The following is a 19,388-nucleotide window of genomic DNA, read 5'->3' as shown; positions in this document are numbered from 1 at the left end:
TAGTTATAAATTTGTTTATTTATAACATGCTTATAATAAAGGAGGAATGAAAATTTTAAAATGGTTTTAATTTACAGTTTCATTTATTACTCATGGGTCTAAAAACATACAAATGAAAAGTTATTAAAATGTCAGTAAAAAATCAATCATCATACAACATATACTTTATAGTCTTTGATGCGAAACTGGTTGTTGTTTGCCTGTGATTGAAATGTCAACATTAGGAGTAATGTAACTTATCTTCACTCTTGAGTTCTCTTCAACACTTATTCTGCTTCTATATTCATTTTTTATGGACAAGAGTTCAGAAAATTCACTCTCACACAAGTAACTCGTAACAAATGGCATCAAAAATAGCAGAGCTTGCCGGAAGAGCAAAGGGTACTCGGTTTTACATCCGATCCAGAAATTAGTTGAAGATTTCTCATTGAAATAATCTCTCATGGAACTATCTTCTGTAAGGTCAATAAAACTTTCTTTTAGTTTCAATTCATTTGGTGAGGTCCCCGAAAAAGGATTTCTGGTTCAATCCACGTTTGAATAATCTTCAGAGAAATACTTTTTGAAGTTTTTTTGAAGGCTTTCCAAGTGATATCTGCAACCACATCTGGCATTGAAGATATTTCATTTTCGTCAAAGAATGATGATAGAGTGGAAAATGCAGATGAATTCTCCTCCTGTATTTGTGAACAAAACAGGACCAACTTTCTCTTGAAGGAGTTTATTCTGTCACTGGCTGTGAAGGCGGAACCCACCTTAAAAGTGAGTTCCGCTCTTCTATCAGCTTTTCATTATAATCAAATCGCACGAAAACAAGTAGCTGCGCCATGTCCATGTTTGTAACATCAGTGCTTTCGTCAACTTGAAGTGCAAAATAAGTGCATTTTTGGAGTTTTAAAGCCAGTTGTTCTTCAATATCATTAGACATATCGTCAATTCTTCTTTTTACTGCGTTATTTGACAGTAGTATTTTTTAATTTCTTTGGCTGCCTTTTCTCCTAACACGGTCTGAACCGTATCCACAGCGACCGACAGTTATAGAGTCTTAACTATTGTGTGAGGTTTTCCATCGTTTGCAATTCTTAAACTAGCGAGGTATAACGCCTTCATCAAGTTAGCATTAGTATTGTAGAATTTCGTCAAACATTGGGTTTCTTTCTTTAAAAAATTAGATTTTTTTTTGAATTCAGTGGTCTTTCCAATCAAATCAGGGTGCTTAGTATTTTGGTGTTGCACATTGAGAAATAGGAATGTCACTGTTTTCAGTCCCTGGCTTCACTATAAAACCGTACTGTGAGTAGCTTTCATGGTATTCACGATTGGCCGGCCAATTAGGTTTTTTAGCACACTCCTTTGAAGTAGAAAAGGATCTCAGAAATCGTTTCACAGTTCAGTTTTCTTATAGGAAATCATAATTAACAATCACAACACCTACAACGAATCTGTAATGCCAAGTGAAAGAAAAAGAAAATGCTTTTAAAGACCCACAGGTAAAAAATGAAACACCTTTTGTTTACCATTTGTACTATCTGGGGATCCTTAGGTAAAATTCCTAAAGTGTTTTATTGTTTTATTACCTTGAAATTATAAATTCCAATGTAATAAGAAAACAAAGATGTCAGGTCTTTCACTGGGTTATGGGTATGGGTTATGTTTCCTATTAACAACATGTTGCTCACATCACTCACGCGTACCACCTGAAACGTTCCCGCGTACCACTGGTAGTCCGCGTACCACCGGTTGAGAACCCCTGACCTACATCCTAAAAGGCGATTGTGAATTTGAAAAAGACATGTGAAGTCACAAAAGTTCATATTGTTGTTAGTGAATTGAGAGGATGACGGCAACTGCGGTTATTTGTCGCATCAACCTGTTATACTTCTCATTCAAATATACCTAGCTAGTTGGTGTAACTAGTATATAGGTCGTAACCTAGAGGACTGTGGTTCGGATGAAATAGGGATATTTTTAAGAGTCTCAGTCTAAAATTACTGTGTACAATGCGATTATCCAACCACATTTTGATTACTGTGATTCTATTATTTTCTTGTTTGATCTAAATCAAACATCTCAAATACAAAAACTTCAAAATCGCGGTATGCGATTTGTTACAAACTTTGCGGTGGTTACCAGTTTCTTTACGGTTGTATTACTTAACTATGACATTTAGATATAAAATTCTGAATAACTTATCACCTTCATATTTTTCTGAATTTGTTAGTTTAAATTCAGAAGTGCACAAATATGCCACAAGAAATCATACTAATTTGTATTTATGCAGAACATATAGAAGAAGTGCCATAAATTCTTTATTTTTCAAAGGGTTTGATGCATACAATAAATTACCAAATGAAATTAAATCTAGCCCGTCATTAAGTATTTTTAAAAACAGTTATTGAAATCCATCCATAATGTTAATGTTGATAAATATAGTATTTGTATGTTGTTTTCTGCTTTTTATCATTGTATTGGAGCTGCGCCTGTATTGCAATGTATTTTTAATAGCATATGTCGTTATTTTTAAACTAAAAATTTTTATTTTCAATTTTGAACTATATCTACACTTTGAGTTTTTTATATGAATATTTTCAATTTCTATGTTAGTAATATGTTTTATATAATATTGTTTATTAGGATTACCTATTTCAGTAAATATATTCTTCTTAAAATACAGAAATTTCAGGTTTTTTCATGTAGACTTTGAAACGCACACTTTGGTTGAGTAAGCTTTGGATGACACGGCAATAAAACTGAAATAAAATGTTCAGTAGTAGGTATCAAATGTTGAAAAAGCTTTCCACAGCAGTAATTGAATCGCATAATTTCAATTAAACTGATAACAATTTTTATACTATATTTAATACTAATAAATGAAACTTCAACAATATTAATAATGATGATAAAGAACAAACAATGAAATGTACTTCTTGAGAGAAGGCGTTCGAAATTCCTATCAGCTTCTCTCACACACAAATGACACCTTCATTGAACGATTTTTGTCGAATTAAATAGTTCAATACGACTGAGAGAAGCAAAACTTTCCATCACTTTGTATCTAGAATTCGTCGGCAATTCAAAAATGCAATAACTCAGCCTTTCTCAGAGGTAAAAGTACATAGGCGTTGGGTCCGGTGACCTAGCCGGACAACGATGGGGTACTTGGTTGGCTATCCATGAGTGCTATTACCATAAGTGTCATTATAAATGAATGGAGCGATGATTATTTTTCTGTGAACACCTGCCTACACACTGAATTCAAATCTTCCTCGACTTTTCTGCTCCATTATAGATTGATGAATTTGCTGTGCCCGCGTAATAATTGTAGCGAATTGAAATGCCGGCACTGCTCACATAAGCTTCGTCTGTTCAAATACAATTCAATGCAAATTCACGCACTTATAACTTTCTAGGTACCTCTGGCAAAAAGCCATGTGGCGTTCAAAATCTGCTGATCCTGTATGGCTTGAATTTGTGTTCTTTCAGAATTGTCCTAACGTTAATTCTTGGTAGGCCTGTTGATATTTACAAATTTAGGGTTGTCGTTTTGGGATTATTCTCAACAGCTACTAAAACGAATATTTCTACCAACTAGTCATCCCTAGTTGATTCATATAATTTCGCCCTTACTTTCTCAAATTGACCACCATCAATAAGGCTATGTAGCAATCTTGCGAAAATGTCTCTGAAAGGTTGTCTTCTCTCTGAATACCTCTCCCAATACAAACTGCTTGCTGAATCTGCATTTTACCCGGTTTCTATAAAACAGACTATCATTGCGAATGTGTTTGAACATTGAACTAATTGAAGAACGTGTTTACTGCTCAAATCAAAATTTGACAGCTGCCAGTAACGATTTGCATTCTGCTTCATCGCCGCATCGTCCAAAGCCTACTTGATCAAAGTGTGTGTTTCAAAGTCTACAAGAAAAACCTAAAAGCTCTGTATTTCAAAGATGAATTCAGCAAAACATCAAGTATGCTACATTTTCAAAGAGTTCATTTTGAAGTAATGAAATATGCAGGAATAAACAGGATGTCTCATTGAAAAAAATGTTTTCCATCAATAACCATTGATATCTCATTTGAAAAAATAAGTTCTTCTGCACCATTGAATTCTACGTGAGTGCTTTGGAAATTATTCCATAAAAACAAAAAAAAAATTTACAAGAAAAAAATTGCAGCATCTTTTAGAAAATGCGGTTTTCACCAGTGAGTTTTTCATTCAATTTTACTCTGACACAGCCATCAGTTTTCATTTATCAAGTTTAAAAACAAAAGTTTCCTTTTGAAAGTGTCCAATTTGGCTTATTCTGTATTAGTATTATATAAAACAGGTTGCCGTTTTGTGAACTGTTCAGTGAGAATTTCAAAACGAATTGTTACTTGAATACATTATCATGTTATCTCAAATTGTGTCGGCTAATACCATCATGATAGTTTGTGCCCGACAAAACGTATACGAGTATTAACCAACTATGTTATATATCCAATGAGCTTAGTCAAATTCCAACGGTTATTATTCAAAAACTTATTGGAACATAATACGGTTATATCACAGTACTCATAGTATTGAAACTGACTTCTCTTACGGAAATTCATATAGTGACCTTAATCCGCGGAATTTATCTCGAAATGGGTAGATAGTATCGTGGAGTTATTGTATTGAAAGTTGTATGTTGATAGCGTGCTGCTGTGCAAGGAAATTAATCGAAGGTCGAAGTTATAAAACTTCTGAATTCACACCCTTTTTTCTAGGAAGAAATAATGCAGATATTTTTAATCAGCAAATTATTTTCTTAAATTCATCAAATTGATAATCATTCAATTCTATTTGAGAAAAAGCTCAGATTCCCAATATTAGGAAGAGCTGTGATTGAGTGATTCAAATAAAATATGTCAGATTTTCCCCAGAAATCCAGAGATAAAAAAAATAAGAAGTGTTTTCCATACTCAAATGTTCCTGGAAAACATAAAGGGGGACTTCCTCAAATTTTGACTACCATATCTGTTGTCCATGATTCTGAATAAATATGTTTTTCGCATCGTTGTCATTTCCACGTACATCGACAACAAGGTGAAACTTTTAAATAAAACACTCTATATATACGGTGACCACCACACTTTCCAGTTTTTAAGGACAAAATACAAGCACTACAGAAAAATCCATAAGGAGCTTTAAGAGCGTGCCTGTGCGAAAGTAGCGATTCACATTTGTTTTGAATCTCTGGAGATCATATCTATTTGGAAAAACGTTCTCAAAAAGTTTATTTCACATAAACGCAATTTTCAAACAGTGAAGTGCGAGGTGTACTGAGTTGAACCTAAAAACGATGAGCAGTCACAGTCTGTCGCGTATTTCCCATTATTAGGCTGAATTTCCTTAATAAAATTGAAAGAACGTAAAAATGTTCATACAAATTACGAAGGTATACAAGAGACTTCATGAAATGTGAATTTTCCAGTTATATTTTTGCAGCTGAAGTCATCTACACTAGAAAAATACAAAGATATCAGCCGTAATATTATTCATTTTTGATTTTCTTGGGGCAAAGTGAACATGACATAAACAAAGCTTGTTGCATATCAAAATCATGATATCAGCAATAATATGTGTATTTCAATACTGTGAGCATTGTGAAAATTTTGTTACGTCAACTCCCATAGTCATTTAACCGATTGTTCATTCGTTAATTTTTCATATACTGTCCATTTGATATCCGAGTCTATCAACTTCTATCAGTAGATGTGAGTGGCTTACATATGTAATATATGTTTGTCAGAGGCGAAAAAGATATTTCAATACTTACCTACTTATCCTTTGAGGCTTAGATCTCTTAGATATGTTCATTTCCCTGTTATGATTGCTGGTATTTTCAAATGTCCGTTATAAATGTCCCAGTTCATCTGCCACGTGTCGTTCACCTCATTTGTCATGAATTTTTATATCTTGTGAGGCCGAAATTGCCAGCAGCCTCTTTTCCAGATATTCCCACATGACCTGGAATCCATATGAAGGGAACGTCTTCTACAAAATGTAATTAGTGTTCATACGAATTCATGGTTCTGAATTGAACGTACCAGAGTTTGTGATGACAGCGACTCCAAGAAGTAATTTCAAAATTTATCAGAAGCATCTGTATACAGATCATAATCATTGTACTCAGATTAAATTTAAAGAAACAGTTGTTTGGTTTCAGACATTGAGGATTTCGAGTATTGGGTGGGGAAGGTCATACTGAGGTATTTTCACGATCTAGGGTGCTGATTGTTGTGGGGATTGCAGAATGACATTTGACATTTGTTCTTATAATTAATAATGCGTGTAGAATTTGGGCTTTGAATTTCGATGTAATACTTCCGAATGGTGACTCAAGAAGGTGTTGACAAATGTTGGATTGTATTGGTTCGCAGACATTTTTGCATCAGATATTGTATTCGACTAGCAGAAGAAGATTCATCCTATGTAAAAGCTTTCCATCCAGCTCGTACGGCAGGCACTGAGAGTGAGTCTTGATGCTGTGTGGTGCATCGTATTCAACTGCCCATTACAATTTTGCAGGTTGATTGTATAAATCCATAGTCCATTTTGCATCCTATTAAAGCTCTATATATCCTGAGGAGTGTTGAATAATCAGCAGCCTAATATTGACTGGCCAATAACTTCATTTGATTGACTCCACTTCAGCACATTTGTTTCAAATATCAGGAACTATGCCCAGGAATTCACGCTCATGAGAATCAGTTATGAAAAGTTAGATCTGAGGTTCAGTTTGCGAGAAGTAAAAATTGGTTTGTTTTTTCTTGGGGCAAAATCTCACAATTTATTTCAGAACAGGATGAATAAAATCCAGTTCAGAAAAGATTTTTGTCATCTTCCACTTTTGACAATAGATGGTTGCGATTATTTTTCTGTTGATACAGCTTTGCTTGTAGTTCTTGTCACTGAAGTGGCCTTCAAACAAGTCTGACAAAATGATATAATGATCTGTGTTCATTTATCTGATTCTCTGTGCTTTTTTACATGATTTTGTTACAGGGGTAGGGCTGTATAAAGATGTGATGTATTCCTTCCATGAGTCTTTTTCACTCATTTCCATTACACGAGTATATCTATATTTGGCACTTATTTCCCTGAAATTCAGCATGTTCTCTTCTGTATTATATCTCTTGACTTTTTTGAATGATTTCTGTTTGGGTCTGATCATGATAAACTTGATTGCGGCTTGGACCTGCTTTTCGACGAGTAACAGTCGAATGTTTGTTAACCAATTCTGAAAAAGTTGGAACTATGATATTGATCATCTTCTCCAATGAAATGAATTTGTATTCATTTCATTGGAGTATTTTCGGCAAAACATTGATCAAAATTTTCCCAGTTTGCGCTTCTTGTTTTTATTTCTGCAGGACTGAGTATGTTGATTCACTGTTATTTCCAAATGCTACTGAAATGTATGAAAATTGTCAGGCATCGCTCCTTACGACTATGAGAAATGATCCTTCACAGACCCCTACCGACTCTGAGAGTAATTTGAACTGGCAGACTAGAACATCCAGAAGGCTACAAGATGATATATCCAGTGGGGTCCGATAACCAATGGATCTGAGAACGAATCAAATCTAGGTTTTCCAGTGTAGTCGTATTGAGGATATTCAGGTCAGATGAGTTGAGTCATCCTTCGAAAGTTTTTCCTCTATTGATGGTCTCGTCACTTCTCCATTTAGATTAAAGGCAATTGAAATGCTTAAAATGATATTTGGTGATGTGGCTTTTAACCTTTATTGATCCTGGAGAATTCAGAAATTCTTCCAGCTCTTCTTAAATTGCTGAGTAAATGCTTATTTCGTTATATTTGACTCATTACTTCAGTAGCTCTAATTGAATTCTGATAGGATATCGTTTTTTTTTTCAATCAGATGTTCTTATATACTGTAGTTCTCTTACAGCAACTTACAGTTTCTACACAAAATATCTTCAATATAACTATTGATTTTATATATTTTCTTAAGTTACAACACCCTCCAGGCCCTGACTCCCGGCCAAAAATTATTTTGTTCAATATTCCACAACACCAACTTTTTCAGTTTTTTATTTTTATGAGGAATTACTTAGATGGGATGTTTAATGTCATCAGTTCTGTTATAACCCAGTGGTTACACAGTCGAACATTTCAATAACTTTCCAAAATTGCAGAAATTGCAGGGATATGAAATGAATATTGAACTGTAGGCAAAAGGAACTTACATGAGAAGAAAGTGAATTGAAAAGGTTATGAAAAATGGAAAGAAAACAGCGTAAATTTCTTATTGCAGTAAAAACTTCTTATAAGAATTCCTCTGAGATTTAATGAGTTACTTTCAGAGAAAGAATTTCAATGAACTCACGATATTCAGTGAATTAACCTCGAATGGTATCTGACTAATTACCCCTAAAACTCTATTGACGTCGAACTGCAAGAATTCGAGGAATTTTCGATCCATATTCCCTTTCTTCCAATTTCCCCTTTCACTAGGTTCGTCACCCGCCGTTGTTTCCAATAATGGAATTGATGAGAGCATTTTCTTATTTCAGAAAGCAGAACCAGGGTCGTGCTCAGGTTGCTAGAGGTACCAGGTGATTGTTTCAAATGGAAAAATACGTGACACCGAATTTGTTGCTGGATACTAGAATTTCACACCGATAGTGAGTATTTCATTGCAGTTTCGAATGTGACAATGAAGTACCGCATAATCTCATTATTATTTGAATTATAGTATTTTACGTTGAAAATATGATAGTACGAATTGTTTCACGGAACAGACGAAATATAAACGGGTATCTAACAGACATAGACCGTATGATATTTCTTTCAATTCTGTTTTCAAAATATATCATGAATAAATGAAATTACAAACTTCACTCGTCCAACCCGCGTTAGGAATCACACGTTAGAAGGTAAGGCATCTTTAGTCCTTAGCTCGCACAAGTTTCGACTTTTGAGAGTTGTGTGTAGTGGGGTGACAGCTGGTTAACATAAAAATAGATGTTTACCTGATTTTTCAACTGAAGTTGGTAGAAACATATATTTCACAAGTAAAAAGACTTGAATTTCATCAATAGATAGCAATATACAGTGTCACCATTAAAGTGCGCACCATATGGGAAACTTTTTTTTCGAAAAGTTTCAATGAAGTTCAACTTCGGCACTTGCTTGTGCTTTAAATTTAACTTTAAATGATGCGGCCAACTGCGACCCACTGACGTTCAGTGTTTGTCAAATTCAACTTTTTTTTTTGAAAAAAAGCCAAATTTCATGCAACTAGGATAAAGTTAACGTTTTGCTTATTTTTGACAGATATCCTCTTTCTTTTAAAAAACAAGCTAGGTTGATTGTCATCAATTCATGTATACATAACAAACTCATCATGGAGTTTAACTTTTCTGATACATTTTTACTTACACGGACATTTTTAGAGAAAAATTAAAAATTTGCTATAAAAATTTTAACATGACTGGTGCAAAGTTTCAATCACTTGGCTATTTTCTTAAACAAACCTTTGATTTCGAAAAAGCAGAGGCAACTAAAAAAAATGCAAATAATTTCGATGGAACTATTATTATTACTATGAATTTGAAACAACAATAATATTATAGAAAATACAAATGGGTACAAAAACTACTTATTGATCTAAATGACGTTGTCAAACACTTATAGCCTACATTTCAGTATATCGTCCTCCACGTTCAATACAAATTATGGTTCTTCTACTGACATCTGTAACTGCATTTTCAATAAATCGGGGATTTATATTTGCACAGCACTTGCGAATGGTATTTTCCAGATGTTGTATGTCAGTAAATGTTCTACTTCGGTACACTTTTCGTTTCAGGTAACCTAACAAAAAAAGTCTAAAGGCGTCAAGTCGGGTGATCTAGGTGGCCAATAATGTTCCCAGTTACGTCCAAAAACTTTGCCTCTGAACATTTGTTGGAGGGACTGTTCTACAGCAACCTTGTGATGTATTGGTGCGCCATCAAGCTGATACCATAGGCCGTATTTAATATTTGAAGGAATATTATCTAAAACTTCACTAATCTCATTATTTAAAAGGTTGAGATAACCGACGGATGATGAATTTTCCCTAAAGAAAAATGGCCCAATTATTTGGTTGTTAAGTATCCCACATCATACATTAGTTTTAAAGGAATACTGATCACCACATTCAACTGTGGAAGTGGGATTTTCTTTGAGAACTTACCGTTCCATCTGAAGAGAACGTTGCATCATCTGTACATAAAATTTTATACGGAAACTTTACATTTTCTTCTCTCTCTCCTTGAAACCAGAACGAAAACCCCAAACGGACATCAACATCTCGTCCTTTTAATGTGTTAATAAATTTTGGCTTGTGAGGCCAAAATGTACTCTTTAATAAAATTTTTCTAACACTTTCTCTCTTGTAATCGGTATTTTTTATAATATCGGTTATGCTCGTTTGCCCGTGTTCAATAACTTTTAAACAAATGTTAAGTTGGGCCTCCTCATCATATTTACTCAAATTGATTTGCTACGGATCCTGTTTCTCTGAATTTCGACATTGAAGGTACTGACGTTTGCTTAAGAAAATAGCCAAGTGATTGAAACTTTGCACCAGTCATGTTAAAAATTTTATAGCACATTTTTAATTTCTCTCTAAAAATGTCCGTATAAGTAAAAATATCAGAAAAGTTAAACTCTATGATGAGTTTGTTATGTATACATGAATTGATGACAATTAACCGAACTTTTTTTTTTAAATAAAGGAGATATCTGTCAAAAATAAGCAAAACGTTAACTTTATCCTAGTTGCATAAAATTTGGCATATGGATATAAAATTGCCGTAGACACAACTTTTTTTAAGTAACTTTTTGTTAAATTTGATCTAGAAAAAATACACTTTTTCAAATTTAAAAAAAAAGTTGAATATGACAAACACTGAACGTCAGTGGGTCGCAGTTGGCCGCATTATTTTAGGTTGAATTCAAAGCACAAATAAGTGCCAAAGTTAAACTTCATTGAAACTTTTCCAAAAAAAAGTTTCCCATATGTTGCGCACTTTAATGGTGACACTGTATAAAAGGACCAAACTATATAAAAAATATGATTGGAGGTCTATTCTATAGTTTTCCAATTTTGTCATCTGCTTACTTTGATAGAAGAATTTATTTCATAAATGAAATTACCCAAACTGTATCGATAGATATAAGTCCTGATTGAATGAAAATGAATGATCACGGATATCACTGAGTCACTTGATATAGTATTAAGATTTGAATTAGGATAGGATAGAGTAGAATGAAATGGGATGGGATGGGTTTGTCATCTCCCTTTGAAAAAGCTCACCTTGAAGACGTCAATATTGAAGAGTTTGGTGCTTGATTGGACGCAATAACTTTTGTTACTCTGGGAACACTGAAACACTATTAGATAATGATACTCTCAGGGTATCCATTGGACACAGATTGAGTTTAGATATTTGTACTCCTCATGAATGTATTTGTGGTAGTGAGGTAAATGAAAAAGGTACTCATGGTTTGAGCTGCAGAAAGAGTTATGGACATTTTCCAAGATATCACCAAGTCAACGACAACGACAAACGGCCTGATGAAATGACCCTTGTTCCCTGGAAATGTGGCAAAGCTGTCGTTTGGGATTTCACATGTGTGAACACATTGGCTCAATCTCATTCAGTTGGAACGTCTAGAAATGCAGGTACTGCCGGCTCAACCAGAAGTATCGAAATGTTGGAAATAACTTCATATTTTATCCTGTGGCTGTAGAAACTTTCGATGTTTTTGGCCCCTCATCTCTAAATTTTGTTAGTGAAATTGGCAGAAGGATGACTGAAGAAACTAAAAAAAAAGCACCACTTTTCTGATTTAAAAAATTAGTTTACCTATACAGCGTGGTAATTCAGCCTCTGTTTTTGGCACCATTCCATCGTCACATTCACTGAATGAAATTTTTCTTCATACCTTGTTCCCAAATCATATTCATATCCTAGTCACGAAGGGAGATTGGTTTCTTATAAAACCTCCCATATTCCTTGGATTAATTCCCATAAGTTTCCATCAGAAGATACTGAGAAATATGATCAAGTTCTAGAATTATCTTCTTCTACTAAATTCAATACATCTGCGATATCCAATACAGTTTTGGACAGTTCAGTTTCGAATTCCTCATCTCACCGATCCATTGAAAGGGTGAATCATCTAATCCGTGATTACTCAGAGGAAGACAGCAGTGGGAAACGTAGAACCAACAGTTACAACATCAGTTCAGTGATACATTCTCCAGTCGGTTTGATGGGTTGAAAAATATTGGAAACACCTGTTTCATGAACTGTGTAATCCAATGTTCAACAAAAACGAGATGGTTGCTGGAATACCTAAAAAATGTTACATACATGGAAGATATCAATACTAGTATTTCTACTATGAAAGGTGCTTTAATTAAAGCGTTCGCAGGAGTTATCAAGAAATTGTGGTCGGAAGATTCATCTGATAGAGTAATAAACACTGCTTACTTAAAAGTCAGATTCAAAGTTTGCCCCTCGATTCATGGGATCTGCCCATCAAGACGCCCAGGAATTCCTTCGAAAGCTTGTAGAAGGTTTACATGAGGACTTCAATAGAGTAACTGAGAAACTTTAACCGATCTCAATGGAGATCGACAAAAAATTGAGTGACAGCGGAAAAGCGCAAGAGCTGAGATATTTAAACATGAACAACTCTTAAATTGTAGACAATCTCGTAGGTCGATTAAAATTCACTATGAAGTGCACACACTGTGGACACTCTTCAGTAACCTTCGAATTTTTCTGGGATTTGTCTCTCCCCGTACCACAAAGAACTGACCAATTGAGTTTGTCACAATGCTTGAATTTCTTCACAAGAGAGAAAACTCTAGATGGAGATGAAAAACCAACGTTTTCGTGGTGCAAGGAAAGAAGAAAATGCACAAAGTCCCATCAACCCATAAATTTCCCCGTATTTTAGTAATTCACTTAAAAAGATTTTCTCCTACGGAAAGATTCAGAGACAAATTTAATGTTGTCATCGACTTTTTTTCAGAAGGATTAGATATGAGAAATTTTACAGCAGACAGTGTGGTCCCTTGTCGTTATAATCTATATGCACTTTGTCACAGTGGGACTACTTACAACGGGAAATACACAGCATATTGCAGACACCCACGTGCGATGAATACAACGATTCACAAGTGTCCCCAATTTCACCTAATTCACTTGTGAGTGAGGAGATATATGTCCTCTTTCATGAACAGGAGAGAACGAAGCAGCAATTTTGAGGTGTTTTTTTTCTCTTTTCTCTTAAATTCTGTAAATTGATTTGTATGTTCTATAATATATGAGTTATTATATTTTTTTCAAAAATATTATCGACAAAAAAAATTCAATAGAATAGAATAGAACAGAATAGAATGAAATGGAATAGAATCGAATGAAATAGAATAGAATAGAATGAAATAGCATTTATTTCGCCAATATAAAACAAGTAAAATCAAGGACAGAACAAATATTCACAAGACAAAGTAAATACAATGACTTACTCACTCTGAGACTATTGGACAGTATGAAAAAATTTAATCATGAGCTGGAGTTACTTCATCATGTAAATGGGTTAAGCGTTCACAGTTCGGAGTTTGAATGCAATTTTGGAAACATATTATTTGAAAAATTCATCGAAATGAAAGATGCCCAATCCAAAATCTCCAGGATCTTCGAAAGTGAACTTTTCCATTATTGGTGTTGAAAAAAGAAATTCCACTCTCAGAAACTCAGTGAGAGATTGAAATTAGAAAAAATTGATTTTTCAACAGATTCATATTGTATTTCCCCATTATCAATTGATGTAGGCTAGAATGAGGATGGGACATGACAGTTCAAGTTTCTTCTGAAGTTTACACAATCAGAAAAAATAAGTGGAGGTATCAGAAAGTTGTGATACTCACATATTCATTTCATGTACTTGTTGCTTATGAAAATGAAAAGGAATGCCAGAAATGTTCTCAGAATTACCTTCGGAATATACAGAGACGTGAAAATTGCCTAAGGTCGAGCAATTATTATAACCATACAATAATTTATTTGGTGACCATCAAATCAGCAAAGCTCTCAGGATCATCGAGAATAACTGAAATTTAATATCATTCAATAGAAGGAATTCAAAAATAGACAACTTTTCTACAATTCAACATACTACCTACCTGTATTCTATCGTTTACGAAATCCTCACGCAGAAATTCAAATTCGAATAGCTATGTCTGTATTTTGAATTCCCAGTAAAGAAGTACTGAAAAATTTTTGGGAAAGAAAGATTTTGGCATCTTGATACAAAAAAAGATGAGGGAATCTTCCAAAGAAAGGAAGGAAGTAGTCAATTTGAAAATAAGTAACTATACACATGGATGTGAAGATCATGCAAAGAAGTAACTTTCAGACACAAACTGAAAGAAAGTCCTCCTGAAACAGCTACTTTTATATAAACATTGAATTATACGAAAGAAACAAATTCTTTCGAAATAAATACTTTTATATGAAAACTGAATTATACAGAAGATAATTTTCTTTACTCAGTTTTTATTTCAAACATTCGTTGTAGAATAAAATCAGATATCATTCACATGAGTTCTACATTAAATGAATGGTAACAAATAGCACTTATTGAATGGAACTGGCCGATACTTGATGAAAATCCATATTCAAAAAACTAATCATTAGAGTTTATTCTATGATTTTCACTATAAGGGTTTTAAAAAAACCGCGACACGTGTTTCACTATACAATAGCTTCTTCAAGCATAACTAAGAGTTACTTCTAAATTACAACCTTATATACTATAACCTAGTACCTATTCGTCTACCTAAGTAATAAATCTACCTGAAAAAAAAATACCTCAAAAAGTCAGGTTTCAATACATTTTTCGAAAGTATACCTGTAAATATACCTAACTATTATTACCTGCGTATGAACAGATTCAATATTGGCAAATTATTCAAGTCAGTTTGATCGTTCATAAGATGGTGAGAGTTTTTGAATTTGTTTATTTCCATACTCTCCAACAGGTTAAGTTTCAAACCTTTCTTCTGGAAATGGAGGGGTTCGTATTCATGGTTGAACTCATGTCCCTCTGAGATTAGATGACTGGCATATGTGGAATTTACTTTTCCGTTCTGAAAACTATATTTGTGTTCCTTTATGCGGGTTTTGAACGTTCTTCCAGTTTGACCTATATAAAACATCGGACATGACCCACACGATAATTTATACACTCCTGATTTCTCTGAAAGTGAACTTTTATCTTTGTTATTTTTAATGGGCATGCTCAAGTTGTTGTTGGTTTTGATAGCAGTATTTACACCTTTGTTGTGCAGGAAATCTGAAATATTTGTAGTGGGTTGGTCTAAGTAGGTTAAGGTTCTATAACTTTTATCCTCTTCTCTTCGAATTGGGTAAACTTCTTTCAAAGCTTGACTGTATAACTTCATTGATAATAAAGAATGTATCAGACCACTATCATAATCATTGTTGAGGGCTATTTGCTTTATCATATTCAGTTCTTTATTGAAATTCGCTTCTGACAAGGGTACATTTATCAGTCTGTGGATCATACTGTTGAAAGCTGCTACCTTATGCTGATATGGGCTAGTGGACGAATTATGAATGATAATATCTGTATGTGCCGGTTTACGATAAATTGAAAAATCATGTTTGTTGTTAACTTCTGCTATTGTCAAATACAGAAAATGTATAGATTCGTCCTGTTCCATCTCCACTGTGAATGTGATAGATGGGTGAAGAGAATTTATGAACTTCAAAAAGTTTGTCAACTGTCTGTTCGTTCCCGTGAAACATACCAGAATATCATCCACATATCTATACCAATACAGGAAACTTTTTACCAGTGGGTTACTGTGTATTCTTCTCTCCAAATCGTCCATGAAAATCTCTGCCAGCATAGGACTAAGTGGGTTTCACATTATGAGACCTTTGCAAGATGAGTAAAACTTGTCATTGAATTGAAAGTAATTCTGTGACAAACATACCGGATTGATAGAGTTTTTGTCCAATAGATTCACCACCAAAGTAATCGTTTCATTCGGAGGGATACTGGGAAACAGATTCTTTACATCGAATGAAATCAATTTGGCATTATCCGGGAGAGTAATATCTTGAATTTCATTGATCAAATGGTATGAATCCTTCAAACTGAATTTAGATTTGAAATTGGTGTGGTTTCGAATAATTGCAATGAGTTTTTCTTATCGGGTAGTTATCTTTGTGTAATTTAACCAATGAATTCAATTTTGGTGGTTGTGGGTTCATGACTAACGATCGGAATTTTTCCTTTCCATCCATGACACAATGAATACTTTTAAAAGTTTCCTTGACTTCTTTCTGATATAAATGAGTATGATCATTTCTGAGACTATCGTACATGCCAGCATCTAGAAAGTCTAAAGTCTTCTTTACGTATTCTTCTTTGTTCATGGCTATGACCGTTTTTCCTTTATCAGCTCGCGTAAAAACAATATTATCTTCAGCCGATTTCTCTTTTATGGATTTCACTAGTTTCAATTCCGGATTGAACCTACCTTTATGCATCTTTTCAGATTTTAAAATTTCTGCAGCAATATGTTTATTGGCGTAGCAAGTCTCCATCAACGCGATATCTGTATCAATTCCCAAAACTTCTAAATTTGTCGAATTTATGTTGGGTTTAATATTGTAATTGAGACCTTTTTCTGATGTGAAACTAGTGTTCGTGAGATTGACAAATCTGTCAAAGAACCTATGATTTGAAAATAGTTCACTGTCTTTGGCCTTTTTCTTTTTCTTCGGTGGCTTGCTCCGAATTAAAACATCTAATTTCCTTCTCTGGGTTAAAAACTTCTTATGTATGATATAATTGACTTTATCACGAATATCCGAGTATAGGACTTGAAATTCAATGTAGTGGAGTTCACACAACAGTTATGTATGAACCACTTCAAGATAGATGTTGGCAACGTCTCTTTTGCTGTACTGTATCTTCCATAGAATGAACTCTATTGATTAGTTTTTTTTTAAATTGCACTTACATGGAACACTGTCATCCTCGTTGGTATACATCGATGTTTCGCCGTAAGACACTTGCCCTAAGGCTCTTCAGTACCAAATTGGATAACATCATAGAAAATACACACATATATAGGTCAACGAAGGCATGATAAATTGAAAGTTGGTGATATAGTATTGCTTAGTTAAGATAATACGAAATGCATAAGTTGGCCGATGGGACGAATTCTAGAAGTATATTCAGGAAGAGACAATATTGCCAGAGTGGCGAAAATCAAACCAGCCACAGGAGGGGAAATAGTTTGCCTTTTCCAGAGAATTTACCCTCTAGAAATCTCCAGACCAGATGAAGAACTTGTATCTTCTGAATCCCAAGAGAAAACGGCTGAAGAGAAAATTGAAGAAAGAGATTCTTCAATTCAGCCTCAACCATCGACATCTCAAACAAGAGGAGAAAAAAGAAATTGTCACTAGTCATGTATGTGAAGTTAACGCTCCCAAGCGTTACGAATTTTCATTTTTTTTACTGTCGCAATAGGTGGAAGTATGTTGTGGATAGAGAAGAAAGAAGTTTTGATTTATTTGTTCTGAGATACCTTGTAGATCTAGATATAGTTTGTTTTTATGTTGATAACTACTGTCAGATAAAAATGTTATAGAATTGTCAATACACGTTTTTCAAAAAAGTCACAAAAAAAATACTCATTCTTTCATGAGATTACTCCATAACATTGTTATCCAATTTGGTACTGAAGAGTCTTAGGGCAAGTGTCTTACGGCGAAACATCGATGTATACCAGTGAGGATGACATTGTGCCATGTAAGTGCAATTTGTTACCATTCATTTAAAGTATAACTCATGTGAGTGATATCTGATTTTATTCCACAACGAATGTTTGAAATACAAACTGAGTAAAGAAAAGTATCTTCTGTATAATTCAGTGTTCATATAGAACATAGTATTTGTTTCGAAAGAATTTTTTCTTTCGTGTAATTCAATGTTTATATGAAAGTAGCTGTTTCAGGAGGACTTTTTTTCAGTTTGTGTCTGAAAGTTACTTCTCTGCATGATCTACACATCCATGTATAGAGTTACTTATTTTCGAATTGATAACTTCCATCCTTTCTTTGGAAGATTCTCTCATCTTTTTTTGTATCGAGGTGAAGTAGTAGAAAGCCAAAAACTTTTTTTCCCAAAAATTAATCGCTCCTAAAAATATAATCCCTTCAATTCAAATAATGAAAAATATTTGGTGATTCACAGGGATTTCCTTCCTCAATTCATTTGATACTCCCTGATTCCGGAGAAGCTGTAGCCATGCCTTGACGAAACATCAAACATAAAAACGCCCGGAAAAATAGTAATAATAATAATAATAATAATAATAATAGGTCTTCATTCCCAGAATGATACAATAAATAAATGTGAACATTTACTGAAACGAGAAAGGCTGAAAATCAGTTGGCAACTTGACAACTACTAACATAAAACATGACATGTGACTTAGACAACAGTTATGCCACTTCAACAGTATTGCCAACACACAGCTTCCTGAAAAAAAATGTTTCCTGTGTATGGCAGTCGATATATATCCCCCGAATAATTTTACCATCATTACCATCTACGCTGGTGTTCCTACAGGATCCATATTGTCTCCAACCCTATTTTTATTTAATATCAACGACTCTTTGGACAAAAACGAGTATCCAATATATTGCTTTCCTGACGACAGCACACTTGTCTCGTTATTTCATCTGGATTCCACGACATCGGCTGCAGATGCACATCTTCACCGACCAGCAGCAGGAGGTTGCATATCTCAATGAAAATCTAAAGGTGATTCCGAATTGGGGTGAAACTAACCAGGTTTGATTCAATGTCACGAAAATCCAGGCATCGGTTTTTTCCAAAAAAAATAATGTATCCGAACCGGATATAATAATGTCAGGACAGAAAATTTCGTTTTCTGCTTCGATAACTTTGTTGGGGGTTGAAGTGGGCACCGATATGTCTTGGCACAATCATGTTGCTGAAATTGCAGAAGTTGCTTCTCAAAAGCTTGGAACACTGTTCCGAACTAGAAAACTGTACACATCTCAGTAACTGTTGATGCTTTATAAAGCTCGGATCAAACTTTCATTCGAGTACTGTTCTTATGCATGGAGCTCCGCCCCTAAGCATACCCTGAAGCTGCTGAATTCCATCCAGGAAAGAGTCACCTGCGTGATTGGTGACTTCAACATCACCTGCAACCTTGATAGTCTGAAACATCGAAGAAAGGTTGGAGATGTGT

The 19,388-nt window shown here is 34.3% G+C and overlaps 1 protein-coding gene across 2 annotated transcripts in view; it reads left to right on the top strand.

Moving 5' to 3' along the window:
- Window positions 1-19,388, top strand: part of LOC111506332 (Adipokinetic hormone receptor) — a 330,108-nt gene that overhangs the window by 114,108 nt on the left and 196,612 nt on the right. Inside the window, exon 2 of one of the 2 annotated variants that reach the window (XM_074186182.1) lies at window positions 8,569-8,679. The exons of the other annotated variant lie outside the window; for it this stretch is intronic. The gene's annotated coding sequence lies outside the window, so the exon portion shown is untranslated. The remainder of the gene's footprint in view (window positions 1-8,568; window positions 8,680-19,388) is intronic. 2 annotated transcript variants of the gene reach the window in all.

Source organism: Leptinotarsa decemlineata, unplaced genomic scaffold (genome assembly GCF_025532065.1).
Source record: "Leptinotarsa decemlineata unplaced genomic scaffold, Ldec_3_MD MMD2_tig00078422_RagTag_RagTag, whole genome shotgun sequence".
Taxonomy (NCBI): domain Eukaryota; kingdom Metazoa; phylum Arthropoda; class Insecta; order Coleoptera; family Chrysomelidae; genus Leptinotarsa; species Leptinotarsa decemlineata.
The sequence above is the reverse complement of the archived record's forward strand: the minus strand, read 5'-3'. Positions and strand labels throughout refer to the sequence as shown.